The 21,803-nt window shown below is 43.2% G+C and overlaps 1 protein-coding gene across 8 annotated transcripts in view; it reads right to left on the bottom strand.

Moving 5' to 3' along the window:
- LOC106571309 (TGF-beta-activated kinase 1 and MAP3K7-binding protein 2) overlaps window positions 1–21,803 on the bottom strand; it is a 70,264-nt gene that overhangs the window by 36,631 nt on the left and 11,830 nt on the right. The window lies entirely within an intron of this gene.

Below are 21,803 nucleotides of genomic sequence, written 5' to 3'. Positions count from 1 at the left end.
TGGAAATGCTGTTGCATTCCATCAATGAATATGATAAATGGGTTAAACCTGCAGTTATCTTGATACAAGTGGTAATTGGGTTCTGGGCAGGGTAATCTATAACATTGTATAAACTACAATCTTGTTCCCTATGATAAATAAACCCGGTCAGGAAAACAATACTATATCAGAGCATAATTATGTTAAGACTTATTATGACAAGACGTTGTTGGAAAACTGGAAAGAGGTTTGAACCATGTATTTTTGTCCTCTCTTTACTCAGCCCATTGGGTGATTGTAGATGTGAAGGTCAGGGGTTCACCCTACAGCTGGGCGTGACTAGATCTTTACTCAGCCCATTGGGTGATTGTAGATGTGAAGGTCAGGGGTTCACCCTACAGCTGGGCGTGACTAGATCTTTACTCAGCCCATTGGGTGATTGTAGATGTGAAGGTCAGGGGTTCACCCTACAGCTGGGTGTGACTAGATCTTTACTCAGCCCATTGGGTGATTGTAGATGTGAAGGTCAGGGGTTCACCCTACAGCTGGGCGTGACTAGATCGGTCTACAGGCACAGTTTATGCAATAAATAAAATCAAATAAATGTGTATCGGTCACGTACACATATATAGCAATAGTTATAGCCTGGCCTGTGGCTTTAATCTCACTGCTCAACCCAGCCAGGCTGACAATCAAAGAGTCACAGTTTGGTTCAGGTTAAATGGAGACAACCTAGATGAGGCTCTGATTACTTCATGACTTTAGGCTTGTATCGCTACCCTCTTACAGGCCTTGTGGTCAATCAGCCACTGATTAACATGCTGGGCATTCCTTGAGGCGTAGGCCTAGATAAAACCAATAGGAAAATAACAATAGAAAAAACACAGGACAAGGCCCGTTAAATGAAGCAGGCATCTACCAAACACTATCGCAATAATAGAGGATTCAACTCATTCAGCCAAACCCTGTCTTTTAGTTTTTATCAAGACACTTCTTGGCCTACAAGTGATGAATTTTTTCAAACTCCATGTCAACATAGGCAAACAGATGACAAATCAACTATGGATAATTACAGAAAGAGCACCCAAGAGAGCTGTTGTATCTACCCAGTAAAATATGTAAATGTATGTACAGTGTTTCCGAGTAAATAAATAAACTCAAGTGAATGTACAAATGCACAGTCAACAGGACGCATCTGGTCTACGTTAGTGGAATTACTGACAGAAAAATGAAATTAACATTTAACACCACCACCGTAATTTCCAAACATCTCTGCCAGAGAGGTTGTAAATAATCATCGGGTGGTTTCGACTCTGCATGAGTACCATGGCTGTGACAAGAGGTGAGAATGTTCTGCATTACATCTGAATTAAAGAGAACACAGTGCATACTGGATTTACACGCACACCAATCAAGGCAAGGCACAATCACTACTGCTCTGACTGGTGTGAGCAATTTTCATGGGACACTTTTTCAGCCAACAACCATAGCTATACACTGCCAGGTTAAAGATTCCAAGAAATGAAAAAACACCTAGAAAATATAATATTAATCACAGTGCCATCACAGGAATAAAGTCAAAATGTGGACATAGAATTAATATTTTAATGCACTGATCCGCAGTGAAAACTACAGCATCCAGCGTAGCACTAAACAACCAGCCTTGCCAAATTGAATATATATATACACTGAACAAAAATATAAACACAACATGTAAAGTTGTGCAGTCCCATGTTTCATGAGCTGAAATAAAAGATCCCAGAAATGTTCATACGCACAAAAAGCTTATTTCTCTCCAATTTTGGGCACACATTTTTTACATCCCTGTTAGTGAGCATTTCTCCTTTTCAAATCGTTGAAATTGTTGCATGTTGCATTTATATTTTTGTTCTGTGCATTAGGAAAGTATTCAGACCACATTACTTTTTCCACATTTTGTTAAGTTAAAGCCTTATTCTAAAAATGTTCCTCATCAATAAAAATGGATTAAATAAAAAATAAAAAATGTCCGTAGACCTCCGCAGCAGGATTGTGTCAAGGCACAGATCTGAGGATGGGTACCAAAACATTTCTGCAGCATTGAAGGTCCCCAAGAACACAATGGCCTCCATCATTCTTAAATGGATGAAGTTTGGAACCACCAAGACTCTTCCTAGAGCTGGCCGCACGGCCAAACTGAGCAATCGGGGGAGAAGGGCCTTGGTCAGGGAGGTGACCAGGAACCCAATGGTCCCTCTGACAGAGCTCCAGAGTTCCTCTGTGGAAATGGAAGAACCTTCTAGAAGGACAACCATCTCTGCATCAGGCCTTTATGGTAGAGTGGCCAGATGGAAGCCACTTCTCAGTAAAAAGCACATGACAGCCCGCATCTGTATATTTAATATACATTTGCTAACATTTCTAAAAACCTGTTTTTGCTTTATGATTATGGGGTTATGTCTGTAGTTTGATGAGGTGGAAAAAAACATTTTAACCGATTTTAGAATAAGGCTGTAACGTAACAAAATGTGTAAAAAGTCAAGGGGTCTGAATACTTTCCAAATGCACTGTACATAATTATATAGGGGACATTCAATTTATATTTGTGCTTTCGCAATAAAAATGTATGAGTCAGTGCTTCAGACTGCTTAGTTGATATCCATCACTTCATATTAGAGAAAATGAGAAGTCATAATCTAATAAAGAAAGCCAGGGCAAGAAAGAGCTGCTGCTACAGCTCCTGTTGCTGCTGGAGTAAAACATGCTTTTATAAGCCCATTCATTGCACAACAATTCTAAATGCAATCGCATGTTGAAAACAGTTTTGATGGTCACGATTAAAAATAGCTACCATTTTTATTTCTCAACTGGTAATTGAAGCACACTTCCCATTCGCTATTCAAGTACTTGGGCAACGGTAGGCAGGCTTCAGCGCGTCACACACCTAATGTGAGCTGGAGGTAGTATGCATTTTGAAAACATATACCTTATTGAGTGAAATCTTAACGTTTTACTTCATATTATGAGGCATGTCTTCAAAGTAGCCGAGCCAAAATCTGTTTCTTTAAACATGGAGGCAATTATTTTATAAAGACTTGCATATGCCATTGAAACCAGTAGTCTATTTCTCTCATGTTCTATTGGTTTTCGAAACAACTTTCTTTCATTGTCCAGTAACCAAAGGCACAATCCTAGTCATATAAGCAACCCATGCTAGTTGTTGCATCTTTAGATCCCCCATATTTCAACATTTCTAAAGGATATTTCCATCTCTGTCACATGAACCCGCTTTAATGTGCAGTGCGGTTTTGACAACAGTGTTTTCCCGCTAATTACATTGCTGCACAGCTATAATGTGAAGAAATAATAGTTGATCAACATTTTAAGCTAAATGTTCTGATCTGTTGCATCAGCCTCAATGCTTTTTAAAGTTATTTTGATGTACTGGTTGTATGAATTTGGGATCTATCATCCCACAACTGTCCCTGAGTCTGTTTGAAATAGAGTATTTCTCGCACATAACATCAAGCTGACCAATAGAATATGTACATTTTTCTACTATGGGGGATAGTAGATTGACAGGCTAGTGATTTTACTGTTCGCTACTTGTCTTGTTGGCTGAGGAAAAGTAAATGTGGACAGCTATTCTAGCATCTTCAAAGTGCGCATTGGGATTCGGTAAGAAAGACGCACACCGTTGCATCCCCGAGTTGCATGTTCTGTTAAGATGAATTACCATAATCAACATGTGATTTCTGTCACTCTGAGCACCATGGGTGGATGCCCTAATCAGGATACGTACCCAATGCATATTTGTCCAGTAAATTTCTAAAATGTCAGGAAAATTACAATTCTGCCGGTCAAATGTCCGGCGCCACACTTTCATAACGGAAATCCTGTGTCCAATATACTGTAGACTGAAACACAAAGCAAGTTTATAAAAGGACAAGACCAATAATTGCCTTTAAACAGAAACTGTAAAATAAATATATGTTGTACAGCTATCATTATGGCGATTTGCATATCATTGTATTTCAGCATTCCACAATATTTACAGGCCCAGTCCCACGTCGGCTAAATGATTCCCTTTCATCAAGCATTAAAAACATGGGGAGGTGTAGTGTGCACCAGAATGCAGAGCTCTGGTAAGAGATTGTGCAACCATCCTCCACCTCTGCAGCCGTGTGGCCTGAATGCTCCTTATTCCTGAAGACCCCCCCTCCTCTTCCTCCTCCTCCTAAAGGAATTATATGTCAAGACCACAGCCTAATCTTAAAATAGAAACTTTAGCAACACGAAAAACGTTATCCTAAACCACTAATCTTTTTGTTTTGTTTCTGCCAAGAAGTAAAGGAAGTTTGAATTAAGAAAAGAGGTGGTGAGAAGACTGAGAAATGGAAATGTAAAAATGGATCCTAGCAACAACAGTCTTGACGGAAAACTCACTGCACAGTGCGCACAGTGTTTTTCTTACATTGTGGAAACATTAATTGCCAGCTGACAAGCCTCAACACAGACTCTCATTAAGCAGGTATAACGTATAGCCTAAGTTTCCAAACTGAGACCTGAAAAAGATAGGCTACGTGATGTAGCCTAGGCAGGCTGTTTCAAGAGTTAAAACTATAAAACATTTGGGCATAGAGAGCTAACAGCTACTTACCGAACATAACACCTTATACTTTTACACCTTATTAGGATAGTATGCCTACGATGATGGTTGGAGCCAGAGCTTAATAAATAGTTTGCATTAAATTGAGAAGTAGACACATTCTTTTAGTATGGATACACTATTTCTGCAGAGCTTGGTGTGGAATTCAATTCACTGAACCAATTACATTTCTCATGAAGTGCCAAAACAAACCCTCAAAGTTTAAATGCAAACCCTAAACTACACTGTATAGTCCTATATATCAACCAGTTTGATGCCTGGTTGCTTTGTATTACAGCACACAGTCAGCAAGAGGATCCTAACCAAATGCTGAATTGCTTCTTTTAGCGAAGAGCTTTCTGTTTCATATATTGTTATTTATCATATGCACCACAGCACGTCTGTGCGGATCCTGTTATATTTGGACAGTGTCTCAGACTAAAAGAGGTTTTATCATGAGAAAATCCTACATAGTCCCACTCCAATCATTTTAGTGCATCAAAGACAGAATGAAAGGAGCTGAATAACACAGACAGTCTGAGACATTGAGCCCTGAGCAAGGAGATGGGCCTAGTTGGAGTCTTGGAGAGCTTCAGGAACGAGGCCAGACCGATAGGAGTGTTTTCCGGTGGCTTCTACACAGAGCCCAGTGATGCAGCTGGAGTCAGATGTCTTTCCCCCAAATCCTTCAAACCCCTGAGGAGTCATCCCTGGCCTGAGAGATCCATACTGAGAGGTGATCTGGCCCACACCCTCAGGGAGAGCTTACACAGCAGGCCGGGGCATCCACAACAGTCAGTTTGCTCATGTCGTAGACTTACGATTTGAAAAACAATGAAGAAGAGTTACAGTGCATTCAGAAAATATTCAGACCCCTTCCCTTTTCCACATTTTGCTACGTTACAGCCTTATTCCAAAATGTATTAAATAACAAAAGATCCTCATCAATCTACACACAATAACCCATAATAACAAAGTGAAAACAGGTTTATAGAAATGTTTGCAAATGTATAAAAAAATAACAAACAGAAATACCTTTTTTACATAAGTATTCAGACCCTTTGCTATGAGACTTGAAATTGAGCTCAGGTGCATCCTGTTTCCATTGATAATCCTTGATATGTTTCTACAACTTGATTAGAGTCCACCTGTAGTAAATTCAATTGATTGGACATGATTAGGAAAGGCACACACCTGTCTATACAAGGTCCCACAGTTGAATGTGCATGTCAGAGCAAAAACCAAGTCATGAGGTTGAAGGAATTGTCCGTAGAGCTCCGAGACAGGATTGTGTTAAGGCACAGATTTGGGGAACGGTACCAAAAAATGTCTGCAGCATTGAAGGTTCCCAAGAACACAGTGGTCTCCATCATTCTTAAAAGGAAGAAGTTTGGAACCACCATGATTCTTCCTAGAGCTGGCCGCCCGGCCAAACTGAGCAATTGGGGTAGAAGGGCCTTGGTCAGGGAGGTGGGCCTCGGTCTGACAGACCTCCAGAGTTCCTCTATGGAGATGGGAGAACTTCCCAGAAAGACAACCATCTGAGCAGCACTACACCAATCCAGCCTGGAAGCCACTCCTCAGTAAAAGCCACATGACAGCCTGCTTAGAGTTTGCCAAAAGGTACCCAAAGGACTCTCAGACCATGAGAAACAAGATTCTCTGGTTTGATGAAACCAAGATTGAACTCTTTGGCCTGAATGCCAAGCATCACATCTGGAAGAAGCCTGGCACCATCCCTACGGTGAAGCATGGTGGTGGCAGCATCATGCTGTGGGGATGTTTTTCAGGGACAGGGACTGGGAGACTAGTCAGGATCGGGGTTAGAGATGAAAGGAGCAAAGTACAGAGAGATCCTTCATGAAAACCTGCTCCAGAGGGCTCAAGACCTCAGTCTGGGGCAAAGGTTCACCTTCCAACAGGACAATGACCCTAAGCACACAGCCAAGACATCGCAGGAGTGGCTTCGGGACAAGTCTCTGAATGTCCTTGAGTGGCCCAGCCAGAGCCTGGACTTGAACCCAATCAAACATCTCTGGAGAGACCTGAAAATAGCTGTGCAGCGACGCTCCCCATCCAACCTGACAGAGCCTGATAGGATCTGCAGAGAATAATGGGAGAAACTCCCCAAATACAGGTGTGCCAAGCTTGTAGCATCATACCCAAGAGGATGCAATCGCTGTCAAAGGTGATTCAACAAAGTACTGAGTAAAGAGTCTGAATACTTATGTAAATGTGATATTTTTATTTTATTTTTATAAATTTGCAAAAATTTCTAAAAACTCGTTTTTGCTTCGTCATTATGAAGTATTGTGTGTAGATTGATGAGGATTGTTTTCATTTAATTCATTTTAGAATAAGGCTGTAACGTAACAAAATGTGGAAAAAGTCAAGGGGTCTGAATACTTTCCGAATGCACTGTATGTGGTAGGCTAGAAGACTGTCTCCCAGTATGCCTCCCAGTACACAGGACTGTAATGTAATGTAACAAAAAGGTTATTATGTGGTATATTTGACAGGCAAAACAAATGATGAAACGGTTGTATGAAAGGTACTACACAAGTGCAGTATATTATACAGTAGCCTTTGGCGTAACACTCAAAACCATTGTGTAAAAGCTTTAGCATAACTGAACTTTGATTCTGGAGAGAATACCCACGAAAAAAACTAAAGGAATGTGTGAACACAATGCGGCTGCCTGTCATGTCACAAAGAAAGACAGTGGTGAATTGAAGAAAGCGCACAAGTATGTGAAAACTGATCTGTGATAGTTCGGAGGACAGAGGTGGGAGGAGGCTAAAAAAAGGTTCAGAAACAGTTGGTTCTTGGTTCTGATAGATTTTCCGACAGGAGTTTCAAAGGCTGCTCAGCTTCACTGGCCCAGTGCCTAGCAACATATTCCTCCGCTAGATGATTCACAATTACAGGTTATTTGTTGGCTTGAGAGCCATGGAGACGACCCCCTGGTACTACTTTCTGGTCTTAAGACAGAGCCTCCTCTTCCACTGACCGAGTCATTAGGGATCACAACGCAGTCAGCCCTAACTTTGGGAACTCAGTGGTGTAGCCTTAGCTTAGCATCAAGGCACTCCAGCAAATGGCATGCTATTACTATGGAAGGAAGCTTACGAGAAACGCATCCCTCTTGGCAATATAATAAACTGACAGCCCAATATCACTGAGTTACATCTTCATGACTGTTATACACATGCCATAGAGCTGGGAAAAGGCTCAGGGCAGTATCTCAAACCGAACTGTGCCCTGTCCTTGGGATCACAATGCAACATGCAGAAAAATCCATAAATACCAGACATATCTTTCATGTTAATCTCATACCACAGCCACACCTTCAACAGGAAGTACCACACCTCTTTGAATGGCGCAACAATGGAGGCACGCACAGAAAGCATGCCATCGCTCTGACAAGATCTCACCCTATATTTCCTACTAAACACAACCAACCTTTAGGTTAGCTATTGTTAGGTTAGGATAATTGCAAAACACCTGAAAGTCCCACTGGCTTGAAAACTGTGGTACTGTGGTCATCTTGTCCCATGCAGTGTTATTGTAACTGAACAATGAAGCTGCTTGCAGGATGTTCAGCTCTGATATGCTAGGTATGCACAGGCAAATCACCCTTTACTGCCTCAGGGCATATCCATCAAAAAGGACCCATGAGCACTAACATGGGAAGTTCATAGGAGCATGTCAAATTGGGTGTCAAATGACAGCTAAGAGTCTATATTTTTGGGAAATGAAAGCATACAGTGCATTCGGAAAGCATTCAGACCCCTTGACTTTTCTACACACAATACCCCATAATGACAAAGCAAAAACAGACATTTTTAGACATTTTTGCAAATGTATAAAAAATAAACAGAAATATTACATTTACATAAGTATTCAGACCCTTTACTCAGAACTCAGAATCACCTTTGACAGCGATTACATCCTCTTGGGTATGATGCTACAAGCTTGGCACACCTGTATTTGGGGAGTTTCTCCCATTATTCTCTGCAGATCCTCTCAAGCTCTGTTGGATGGGGAGCGTCGCTGCACAGCTATTTTCAGGTCTCTCCAGATATGTGTGAACGTCCGGGCTCTGGCTGGGCCACTCAAGGACATTCAGAGACTTGTCCCGAAGGCACTACTGCGTTGTCTTGGCTGTGTGCTTAGGGTCGTTGTCCTGTTGGAAGGTGAACCTTTGCCCCAGTCTGAGGTCTTGAGCGCTCTGGAGCAGGTTTTCATCAAGGATCTCTGTACTCTGCTTCTTTCATCTTTCCCTTGATCCTGACTAGTCTCCCAGTCCCTGCCGCTGAAAAACATCCCCACAGCATGATGCTGCCACCACAATGCTTTACTGTACGGATGGTGCCAGGTTTCCTCCAGACGTGACGCTTGGCATTCAGGGCAAAGATTTCAGTCTTGGTTTCATCAGACCAGAGAATCTTCTTTCTCGTGGTCTGAGAGTCCTTTAGGTACCTTTTGGCAAACTTCAAGCAGGCTGTCATGTGCCTATTACTGAAGAGTGGCTTCCATCTGGCCACTCTACCATAAAGGCCTGATTGGTGGAGTGCTGCAGAGATGGTTGGCCTTCTGGAAGGTTCTCCCATCTCTAAAGAGAAACTCTGGAGCTCTGTCAGAGTGACCATTGGGTTCTTCGTCACCTCCCTGACCAAGGCCCTTCTACCCCGATTGCTCAGTTTGGCCGGGCGGCCAGCTCTAGGAAGAATCTTGGTGGTTCCAAACTTCTTCCATTTAAGAATGATGGAGGCCACTGTGTTCTTGGGGACCTTCAATGCTACAGACATTGTTTGGTACCCTCCCCCAGATCTGTGCCTTGACACAATCTTGTCTCAGAGCTCTACGGACAATTCCTTCAACCTCATGGCTTGGTTTTTGCTCTGACATGCACTGTCAACTGTGGGACCTTGTATAAACAAGTTTGTGCTTTTCCTAATCATGTCCAATCAATTGAATTTATCACAGGTGGACTCTAATCAAGTTGTAGAAACATCTTAAGGATGATCAATAGAAACAGGATGCACCTGAGCTCAATTTCAAGTCTCCTAGTAAAGGGTCTAAATACTTATGTAAATAAGGTATTTCTGTTGTTTATTTTTAATAGATTTGCAAACATTTCTAAAAACCTGTTATCACTTCGTCATTATGGGCTATTGTGTGTAGATGCATGAGAAACATTTTTTATTTAAATACATTTTAGAATAAGGCTGTAACGTAACAAAATGTGGAAAAGGGGAAGGGGTCTGAATACTTTCCGGATGCACTGTAGATACATTTTCAACCATTTTCCATCTTAAAAATGTTGCATAAGTAAAGGCGTTGATTTATGGATAAACAGATAGAAAAGAGGTCTTAGAAAACATCTACCAGAAAAAGTTTGAAAAGGTATCAGAAATAGCCTACATCAAAACACAATAATATTGACGTAAAGAACCCTGCCAACTAATATCAACAATTGTTTACCTTTGTAAGTTTAAGAAACATTAACTTTTGCCTTGTAATTCCATTACCAAAAACTCACATATCTTTAAGATATTTTCACATTTCTCTGAAATAATAATGAAAGTTCACAGAAGTAACAAGACCTACCAATTAAGTTATAGTGATTTTACTGATATACATTATGTTTATGTAATTATTAAGTGATAAAAACTCATAATTCCGGACCACCCGGGTGGCGCAGTGGTCTAAGGCACTGCATCGCCACCAGAGATTCTGGGTTCAAGCCCAGGGTCTGCCACAGCTGGCCGCGACTGGCAGGCCCATGGGGCGGCACACAATTGGCCCAGTGTCGTGAGGGTTTGGCCGGCAGGGATATCCTTGTCTCATCGCGCACTAGCGACTCCTGTGGCGGGCTGGGCGCTAGGTGTAGGGTGTTTCCTCTGACACATTGGTGCTTCTGGGTTGGATGTGTGTTGTGTCAAGAAGCAGTGTGGCTAGGTTGGGTTGTGTTTCGGAGGACACATGGCTCTCGACGCTTCGCCTCTCCCGAGTCCGTACGGGAGTTGCAGTGATGAGACAAGACAGTAGACACTACCAATTGGATACCATGAAATTGGGGAGGAAAAAAGGGGTAAAAAAAAAACACTTGTAAGTTCCAAATTTCTAAGGGAATTCCCCAAAAATCTGTAACGGAATTACTGCAAGTGAATTGGCTACAATGGGAAATCATAATAGTCACAAACCACAGTTTGCCGCTACCTGCTACCGTCCTCCCTTCCACTGTTATGTTCAGCTCATAACAGTTTGTTTTTCTTTTGTCTGATGGTCAAACCAAGAGTGTTAAAACAAACTCTCTCTCTTTCCCTGCTTCTCACTCTCCCAGCTCTTACTGACACCTACCCAAAAGCCCCCTCTCTTTCCATTTACTGTAACCAGCATCCTCACCCACTGAGCACCGACCGACACCGGACGTCCATGGACTTTGAAAAGTACTTGAAATTTGGTCAGTCCACCCTGGCCTTGATGTCCACAGACGGACTGGACTGGATCAAATCTGAACTCATCATAGATGTTTGGATAGCACAGTACAATACAATACAGTACATTGAGTAGAACACAGTACACTAGCACAGTACAATACAGTAGAGTACTCTACTATACAGCTGTACTCTACTGTACTACTGTACTCTGCTGTACTCTACTGTACTACTGTACTCTGCTGTACTCTACTCTACTTTATTGTACTGCACTGTGCTCTGCTGTGATGTTCAAACTTGTGAAACATGAGCAGAATGACATTCACATCCATAATTCTGCATTTTTGTGTATTACAGATCAGGGACCCATGATGTAATTCCGTTACCGAGTACAAATCCACTTCACCTACTGTAGTTCAATAACCAAAATAGATTCTTTCAAACTCAAGGTGCCAAGTCATAGCTGACAACCAATTCTTTCTGCAGAGCTTCTGGAAAACCCTGAGGGAGATTCTACCAGAATTCTGTTACCAAAGTATGCATTTGCACAGTTCTTCCACTAAATTGTTGTATTTGTATTGTTGAAAGTAGTCCTTGCACATAGAGTTGTATGGTTTGTTAACATTTTAAATCAATAGTTTTTCTTTGGCATACAGTTTAAAGTGAAAAAACGGAGTCAAAGTGTAATTCCGTTACCGTGGAATTGCCCCTTAGTAAATACACTTATGGCGTGTCATCACACTCTTTAGAGCAGCACATAGCCAGCAGGTTATTTATTAGTGTACCATCTCTCCCTGTGGCTTTGGTCCATTCTATCACCTTCCTCTACCACCCTGGGGTGTAAATATGCCCTCTCACACTGAGAGAGAAGCCCTCTGTGAAGCCTGTGGATCTCTCCAGTTTATATTACAGTGTATCGCGGCAGGCTGGACAGACCTCCATGTGCTCCGCTAAGGAGAAAACCCTCCGCCGGAAATGCTTTCCGCAGCTGCTAGGAGTATTATTCCCCACCTTGAGGCCAACCAAAAGACAAATGGCAGCCAAGTCACATGACTCGTCCACCGCAGGATGCCATTGGTAGAAAGGCACTCTATTCCAGCCCTCTCTAAACATTCTAGCCATACTTCTCTCACTGAGCGACTGTATTCACCCCACCACTGTAAATGAGTTGGGATGTAACCTAGTAGCTAGCTACTGTAGAATGTCATGACTATTGATACATTGAAAACAGGCCAGTCATGACTGACAGGAATGCTTATCTATGATTAACTATATAACAATAAGTCATCTCTGTTGACAGTATGAACTTATGCCATAAGTGGCTCCGCTCCCCCAGGTGTACTATAACACTGCGTCCATGAAGTCTGACCAAAGGGACCTCAGTGATCACGGATTCCGCGTGGATGTTTTTAAAATCATGAAATGTGAATTTGTCAGCCTCTTTCCCCACCACACCCACCAGGCTTGGCTGTGTTGCGTGTGAAGGGGTATGGACTGGAGGCTCTACTGAGTGGCTCTTCTGGTGCCCACAGAGGACGGGAGGGACAGTGCCGGCTCTGCCCAGAATGGCACTGACAGGTGTGCCTGTGAGGGTGCCAGCAGCGGCCAGGCCTGATCCGCAGCGCAGACAGCAGCCAAACTACACACAGGACCAGGACCCAGGGTCCATGGCAGTACATTCCTCTGAGGAATAACCCAGCAGAGCCCCAGCCACGCTGTTATGACATCTTTAACCTGGAGCAGGGACGGGGTATTGAGGGGTGGGCCTGTGAGGTCAGAGGACAAGGAGAAAGGTAGTGAGGGGGTGTAGAGGGGGGGTAGGGTCAGGTACCCCCTTCCCCCAGCTCTGCTGCCCCCCTCTCTAGTCGCCAGCTTCAAAGTCAAGAGAAGTTTCCATGGATCAGCGACAAGGAACAAGGAAACGACCAAAAGAAAAGGAGGCTCAGGGCAGCTTGGAAAAAGGCCACTCTCACGTAATAAGAGCACTGTGGCCTGCTTCCACCTTTACAAGCCTGCACTCAGCATGCTCCTCTCTAAACTAACTCTGTGGGCACTTCGTGAAACGTTTTTCCCTCAGCATTGAAAAAAAGTAATTCTGATCAAAAACCAAGGGGGTGGGTAGAGGTTCCACAATCCACAAACTTAACTTTTGTGTATGTTTGCAGTGCTGTTGTGAAATCTGTGTGTTGGAAAAAATATTGTCTCCAAGCTCAATGGGAAGTATGGCTTGTTTTCTTCCCCGGGGCTCAGGAGGTTGCATTCAAGATTCAAGAGTTGCAAAACATCGCCAAATGTAATTTAATAGACCGCTACTATTTCAGGAATTACAGAGAGAGATAGACCCACACAACAGCCAGTTGCCCTTGGCAAAGCCATACTAAACCACAACAAACAAAAGCATTTCAACTGTGTGGACTTCACTGTCCACCACACCCTGACAAAATGTTTTGAGAGCGGGAGAGAGAGCGCTCCGGGGGAGGAGAGAGAGAAAGAGAGAGAGAGACTCAGAGAGAGAGAGAGAGGGCAATGGAGGGTGAGAGCCTGAGGCCCACACTGTGCTGATAGGGCTGTAGGACACCAGATCAAAGCTCTTTCACAGCATTAGTGAGTAAAAACCTGAGAGAGAAGACAATAGATGAAAGACAATCAGCAAACTGTGAGAGCAATGATGAAGGACAGAGTAGACCTAGTCGTCTCTGCACGGCAGTAAAAAAAACAGCAGAGTATAACACAACTGGAACAGAACAGTCTCTCTGTCTACAGCCTGGGGAGGTCTACATGGACATGGGACAGTAATCTGCCCATAGGATAAGCAAAGAGAGTGGTGATAAGGCAACTGACTGTCTTGTGATATCTAGACCTCTCAAAACAAGCAACAGGCAGGTCAACACAATATGCTGACTCATTACGTGAACACTCTTGTATTGAAATGTCACTCTTGTATTGTAGCACTAAGCACAAAATAGGGTAAGCATAACTATTAAGTCCACTTCCATCTTTGAATTCAAAAAATAAAAACAACATTTTCAGCTGTTTAATGTTTCAACCTATTCATCTGGTTGTTATATCATAACAGTTTTCATTCTAAGAATCAGATGTTTTATTATTAAGTTATTGCCCGTTGTGTAAGTTCCCACTAGTGGTCAATATCAAAGCAACAAAAAAATGTTGGTGTTAAGGCTACCCTCAGATAAACACATTTGTCTGATATTTTTAGTACCGTCTCAGATAAGTGATCATACTTTATGTAAAATTCAGATATTAATGTACATGTATATGCACATGATAGCATATTTCATGGGAATTAATGACTACTTCTTGCCAATTGAAAATCTGGGTTTTTCCCGATAGCAGTCGTGCCTGCATGTCACAGTCACACAGGAGCAAAATAACTTGATGAACTACAACAAGACAATAGATTTCAGGCATTTACAGCTTACATTTTCAAATGCATTTTGTCTTATTTTACCGTTAAATTAACCTTGCATTGTTATACATAGATTACATTTTTGTATATTGTACGTGTATCTCAGGTGGGCTTAGGGGGTACAGTAGCAAAAAAAGGAAACTCCCTCTATGCAGAATGTAAATGGTAATAGATAAATATTGTTCAATACCAACTTTGCATAATATTGTAGTCTACAGTGTGGATATGTATACCCCAAACCATCGGTTTCCAAATATTGATTTTGCTATCTTTTTCACTTAAATCACTGTTGTTCCAATTAAGTTCAGTATGCTCCTATTAAGCTCATTTTGCACTTAAACCCATGGGGATAGTGTGTTGATATCCCTAATATTCAATGATCATGCATAAATCTTTTTTTTCTTCAGATTTAAGTTGTTTAAATCACACAAAAACTACAGTTATGCATATTATGCATCTAGCCATACGCCTTTCCCAAGATTAGAAACAATTATAAACCTCTGTACTCTCTCCAAGACGTTTGGAATGGACAGGTAGTCGTTGATGCAGAGAGAGAAGAATAAGACCAGGGTTGAAGGATAAAGGACCTACAAGTGGTGGACAAAAATGCTAGGGACATGAAGATGACTGTTGGGTGATTACTCATGCACCTTTGGGTGGGGGCATTGTCATATTGTTGTCCTTCATTCATCCAGGTGATCCCGTTTGTTGGTCCACCACCTGTACCTTTGTAATACACAGTAGAGAGGGAGATTTGAAACAGTCTTCAGATAGACTTCAGGAAGACAAGTCAAACTAATTAACAAGAATAGCAGTACAGCAAATGTGAATCCGCTTTCATATAATTACTTGACACTTGTGTGTGTTATGGTCTTTGTTGCATGGCCGGCGTGGGTGAAGTTTAAAAAACATTTTTTTAATAAAAAAACAATTGCAAGTAAATTCATAAAACTTCACATCATAAATTAATATTTCATTTTATCTTGACTTTTCTTAAATAAATTAGGGCAGTATATGTTAGAAATGTCTAAGCTTCGATTTTGGTAGGCTTAATAGGTAGACTTACCCTACTTGTTTCTAACACAATGTTTCTTATAAACTCAATAGTGAATCAGGAAGGTAAAAACATGTAGTTAGTAATGTATTATTGCAGCTCCTCATTTCAATGTCAAATCACAGTGCAAGGGGAAATAACTGCTGCAACAACGCCTTTTCTTTCCATTTTCACTAGTTTCCACAGTTTCGCATTCTTCCTGGGGTTTTGAATGGCCGCCTGTACTAATTTAACGGATAAAAATATTAGTCTATCACAGCTGATGTCCCGTCTGAGAAACAGTAGGTGCTAGTGGTGCAGGCCTACATGGAGAAGATGTGTGTGTGTCACAGCGGTCTTCAAGAATGGACCAAGGCGCAGTGGGAATGTGGATACTCATAGTTTAATTCAAAAAAAGAGTAAAGCATCCACGGTGAAAAAACAATAAACAAGACAGCAACAGTTTTGCAGGCTAACTAAACGCAGTGCAAAAACAACTACCCACAACCCCAAAGAAAAACACACACTCCTATATAGGACTCCCAATCAAAGGCAACTCAACACACCTGCCTTCAATTGGGAGTCCAATCACCCACACAACATTTAACAAACACAAACCCCCTGCCACATCCTGACCAAGACTAACACAATTACGCCCTCTGCTGGTCAGGACGTGACAGTACCCCCCCTCAAGGTGCAGACCCCGGAATGCACCTAAAAAAAGAAAACACAAAAATCCCCAATACCCCAACAAAACCAATAACCCCTAAACAATAAGGGAGGGAAGGGAGGGTGGCTGCCGTCGCCGACGGCACTGTGCTACACCCTCCCTCCCCAACCCACCTATCCTGGAGGTGGCTCAGGTGCAGGACGTGGACCTCGCTCCACCTTCGGCGTCGCCCACTTCGGTGGCGCCGATAGCTGCGCCGGGCAGACGGGCCACTCGGGCTGACCCTGGCAGACGGACCACTCGGGCTGGGCCGGAAGACAGGCGGGCCACTCGGGCTGGGCCGGAAGACAGGCGGGCCACTCGGGCTGGGCCGGAGGACAGGCGGGCCACTCGGGCTGGGCCGGAGGACAGGCGGGCCACTCGGGCTGGACCGGAGGACAGGCGGGCCACTCGGGCAGCTCCGGCGACTCTTGCCTGGCGGGCAGCTCCGGCGACTCTTGACTGGCGGGCAGCTCCGGCGACTCTTGACTGGCGGGCAGCTCCGGCGACTCTTGACTGGCGGGCAGCTCCGGCGACTCTTGACTGGCGGGCAGCTCCGGCGACTCTTGACTGGCGGGCAGCTCCGGCGACTCTTGACTGGCGGGCAGCTCCGGCGACTCTTGACTGGCGGGCAGCTCTGGCGACTCTTGACTGGCGAGGCTGGGCTGACGCACTAGACGCCTGATGCGTGGGACTGGTACTGGACATGCCAGCCTGGAGACACGCACCTCCATGCTAGTGCGTATGGCGGGAAACACCGGACCGTAGAGGCGCACTGGCGGTCTTGAGCGCAGGGTTGGCATCACCCCTTCCGGCTCGATGCCTACTTCGCCCCTGGCACATGCGGGGCGCTGGTACTGTGCCTACCGGCCTGAAAATCCCAGGCCTCACCACAGCCCCAACCCCAAAGCACGGGACCTGTCCAGTCTGCCCTACAAGGGTACGGGGAGCTGGCCTGGGGCTCCAATCTCGCCCCGCCAAACAGCCCTTGTGCCCCCCCCCAAAAAAATAATTATTGGGGCTGCCTCTCGGGTTCCCTTAACTTGTCCTCCCAGAATCTTCGCTCATCCTGCCAAGTCCATCCATCCACGCTGTTCTCCTGTGGCTTCCTCCTCTTCCGCTGCTTGGTCCTTTTGTGGTGGGTAGTTGTCTTCAAGAATGGACCAAGGCGCAGCGGGAATGTGGATACTCATAGTTTAATTCAAAAAAAGAGTAAAGCATCCACGGTGAAAAAACAATAAACAAGACAGCAACAGTTTTGCAGGCTAACTAAACGCAGTGCAAAAACAACTACCCACAACCCCAAAGAAAAACACACACTCCTATATAGGACTCCCAATCAAAGGCAACTCAACACACCTGCCTTCAATTGGGAGTCCAATCACCCACACAACATTTAACAAACACAAACCCCCTGCCACATCCTGACCAAGACTAACACAATTACGCCCTCTGCTGGTCAGGACGTGACAGTGTGTGTATTTTGTACTTGTATTTATTAAGAATCTCCATTAGCTGATCCCCATTTGCAGCTACTCTACCTGGTGTCCAGCAACATTAAAGCAGTTATATACAATTAAAAACATTACATGACATTACATTTCATAACACTTTTCACAACACATCAAGTGTGTTCCCTCAGGCCTCCCAAGTGGCGCAGTGGTCTAAGGCACTGTGCCACTAGAGATTCTCGGTTCGAGTCCAGGCTCTGTCGCAGCTGGCCGCGACCGGGAGACCCATGGGGCGGCGCGCAATCGGCCCAGAGTCATCCGGGTTAGGGGAGGGTTTGGCCGGCAGGGATGTCCTCGTCCCATCGCGCACTAGGGCGCAGTGCACGCTGACACGGTCGCCAGGTGTACGGTGTTTCCTCTGACACATTGGTGCGACTGGCTTCCGGGTTAAGTGGGCATTGTCTGTACGGGAGTTGCTGCGATGAGACAAGACTGTAACTACCAATTGGATGCCACAAAATTGGGCATAAAAAAATTAAAGCGTGTTCCCTCAGGCCACTATTCTACTATCACATATGTGACTTGTTTCAGGAAACTAGTAGTATGTCGCAGGTCACTACTTCACAAGAGAGCCATTTGAAGGTAAACTTTTTTTCAAAAAATCTAAAATGTGTTTTTTGGCAGAAATGCCTTCTGGAACATGTGAACTTTCATGTGCCTTAATAACAAACGTGTATACCATCTGTAAATACTAGGGATGCACGATATATTGGTGAAGATATCAGAATCGGCCGATATTAGCTAAAAATGCCAACACGGCCCGCTGTCTAGTTTAACGCCGATGTGCAAAACCGATGTCAAAGCTGACGTGCATACCTATATAACGTAGGTACATGACGTAATGACGGCGCATAAAATGTTGCGCTACACGTGCAACACAGCATTCCTAAACTAGCCCACAATGTCTGCTGTGTGGATTAAGCAGTCAACAAGTCGAGCATTCATTTGAACGAGTAAGAACATCAGTTAATGCCAATATAATGGAATTCATTGCCCTTGACAATCAACCGTTCTCTGTCGTAGGTGATGTTGGCTTTCGCCGACTGGTCAAGCACCGGTACACACTACCAAGTGCGCTATTTTTCAGATGTTGCCCGACCGGAGTTTATTTTTGCAAACATTTTTTTACCTTTATTTAACTAGGCAAGTCAGTTAACCTCTTTAACAGCCACTTTAAGCCTGTGGCGCGATTTTCAAAACCTTAAAAATCCTATTACTTCAATTTCTCAAACATATGACTATTTTACAGCTATTTAAAGACAAGACTCTCGTTAATCTAACCACACTGTCCGATTTCAAAAAGGCTTTACAACGAAAGCAAAACATTAGATTATGTCAGCAGAGTACCAAGCCAGAAATAATCAGACACCCATTTTTCAAGCTAGCATATAATGTCACATAAACCCAGAAGACAGCTAAATGCAGCACTAAACTTTTACAAACTTCATCAGATGACACACCTAGGACATCATGGTACACACAGCATGCATTCTTTTGTTCAATAAAGGTCATATTTATATATAAAAACAGCATTTTACATCGGCGTCTGACGTTGATAACTATTTTCCCCTCAAATGCGTCCCGGGAAACAGTGCATACTTCCTTTTATTACTATTCGAAAACAATTTTTTAAATTTATATTGTCAATCTAACATTTATAGATGAATATCTCTTGAGAACACCTGTCATACCAGATTTTAAATTAACTTTACTGGGTAATCACACTTTGCGATACAAGGAGATGCGATACTCAGAAAATGAGCCTGGAAAACTAGCGTCGCGCCATCTTGGAACAATCGCAAGTCACATCTGATCTTGTATAATATTGTCAATAATCGCCTACATTTAGTTGTCTTCATCAGAAAGCACTTCCAGGAATCCCAGGTCCACAACAGATGTATTTTCGGTTGAAAAAGTCCATAATTCATGTTCCATTAGCCTGCTGTTGGTAGCGTGTCCTAGGGCTATCTCCAAATCATCCGACGTGCGCGGGACAGTAGTTTCGGAAAATGTACTTTTTACTTCCTCTAGGTTCGTTCAAACATGTCAAACGTTGTAAAACATTCATCTTCAGGGCCTGTAACACCAAGAGAGCCAATAAGATTCAACGGGGACGATTGCAGAGTGTTTTGAAACATTTCCAAAGGTGGGGGTAGAGTGGGCCGCCGACGTCATAATGGTGATGGCCCATCCCCTGTAACCAATTTCCAATGCGTCTCATTCACTGAGTTTCGACTGTATAAGGCTCAAACCACTGTGAAAAGACTGGGGACATCTAGTGGAAGCAATAGGAAGTGCTCAGTGAACCATTGCTCACGGTGTGATTAATAGGCAAAGTGATGAAGTCGAGTCCACAATTCAGAACTCCACTTCCTGTTTCAATCGGTCTCGGGGTTTTGACTGCCATATGAATTCTGTTATACTCACAGACACCATTCAAACAGTTTTAGACACTTTAGGGTGTTTTCTATCCATATATAATAAGTATATGCATGTCCTAGCTTCTGAGTTTGATTAGTAGGCCGTTGAAAATGGGAACTAATTTTTTTCAAAATGCGCTGTGGCGCCCCCTATCCTAGGGTATCCTTAAGAGGTTTTAAGAACAAATTCTTATTAACAATGACGGCCTACCAAAAGGCAAAATGCCTCCAGCCGGGACGGGGGGTAGGATTTAAAAAAATATATATATACACACACACTACCATTCAAAAGTTTGGGGTCACTTAGAAATGTCCTTGTTTTTGAAAGAAAAATAAAAAAATGTGTCCATTAAAATAACATCAAATTGCAGATTTTTTAGGGAATATCTACATAGGCGCATGGAGGCCCATTATCAGCAACCATCACTCCTGTGTTCCAATGGCACATTGTGTTAGCTAATCCACGTTTACCATTTTAAAAGGGTAATTGATCATTAGAAAACTCTTTTGCAATTATGTTAGCACAGCTGAAAACTGTTGTCCTGATTAAAGAAAAAGTAAAACTCGCCGTCTTTAGACTAGTTGAGTATCTGGAGCATCAGCATTTGTGGGTTAGATTACAGGCTCAAAATGGACAGAAACAAAGTACTTTCTTCTGAAACTTGTCAGTCTATTCTTGTTCTAAGAAAGGAAGGCTATTCCATGTGAGAAATTGCCAAGAAACTGAAGATCTCGTACAAGTCTGTGTACTACTCCCTTCACAGAACAGCGCAAACTGGCTCCAACCAGAATAGAAAGAGGAGTGGGAGGCCCCGGTGCACAACTGAGCAAGAGGACAAGTACATTAGAGTGTCTAGTTCGAGAAACAGATGCCTCACAAGTCCTCAACTGGCAGCTTCATTAAATAGTACCCGATAAACACCAGTCTCAACATCAACAGTGACTCCGGGATGCTGGCGTTCTAGGCAGAGTTCCTCTGTCCAGTGTCTGTGTTTTTTTGCCCATCTTAATCTTTTCTTTTTTTGGCCAGTCTGAGATATGGCTTTTTCTTTGCAACTCTGCCTAGAAGGCCAGCATCCCGGAGTCGCCACTTCACTGTTGACGTTGAGACGTTGGTGTTTATCGGGTACTATTTAATGAAGCTGCCAGTTGAGGACTTGAGAGGCATCTGTTTCATTCCTGTGCTGTTTGTAACTACACTGGTAGGTTGACTGATAACCTGAACCAGATTGCAGGCACTGGTTACAGTTTGAAACTTTTTCTTGAGTGGCAGCTGGATGAAAGCCAGTCAATATTTAAATTGCCCAGAAAATATACTTCTCTGTTGATATCACATACATTATCAAGCATTTCACACATGTTTTCCAGATACTGACTGTTAGCACTTGGTGGTCTATAGCAGCTTCCCACAAGAATGGGATTTAGGTGAGGCAGATGAACCTGTAGCATATTACTTCAACAGTATTTAACATGAGGTCCTCTCTAAGCTTTACAGGAATGTGGTTCTGAATATAAACAGCAACACCTCCACCATTGGCGTTTCTGTATTTTCTGTAGATGTTATAACGATGTATTGCTACCACTGTATCATCAAATGTATTAACTAAATGAGTTTCAGAGATTGTCAGAATATGAATGTCATCTGTTACTAGCA

The sequence above is a fragment of the Salmo salar genome, chromosome ssa15 (genome assembly GCF_905237065.1).
Source record: "Salmo salar chromosome ssa15, Ssal_v3.1, whole genome shotgun sequence".
Classification (NCBI taxonomy): domain Eukaryota; kingdom Metazoa; phylum Chordata; class Actinopteri; order Salmoniformes; family Salmonidae; genus Salmo; species Salmo salar.
Note: the sequence above shows the minus strand (reverse complement) of the source record. Positions and strands in the feature narration are given on the sequence as shown.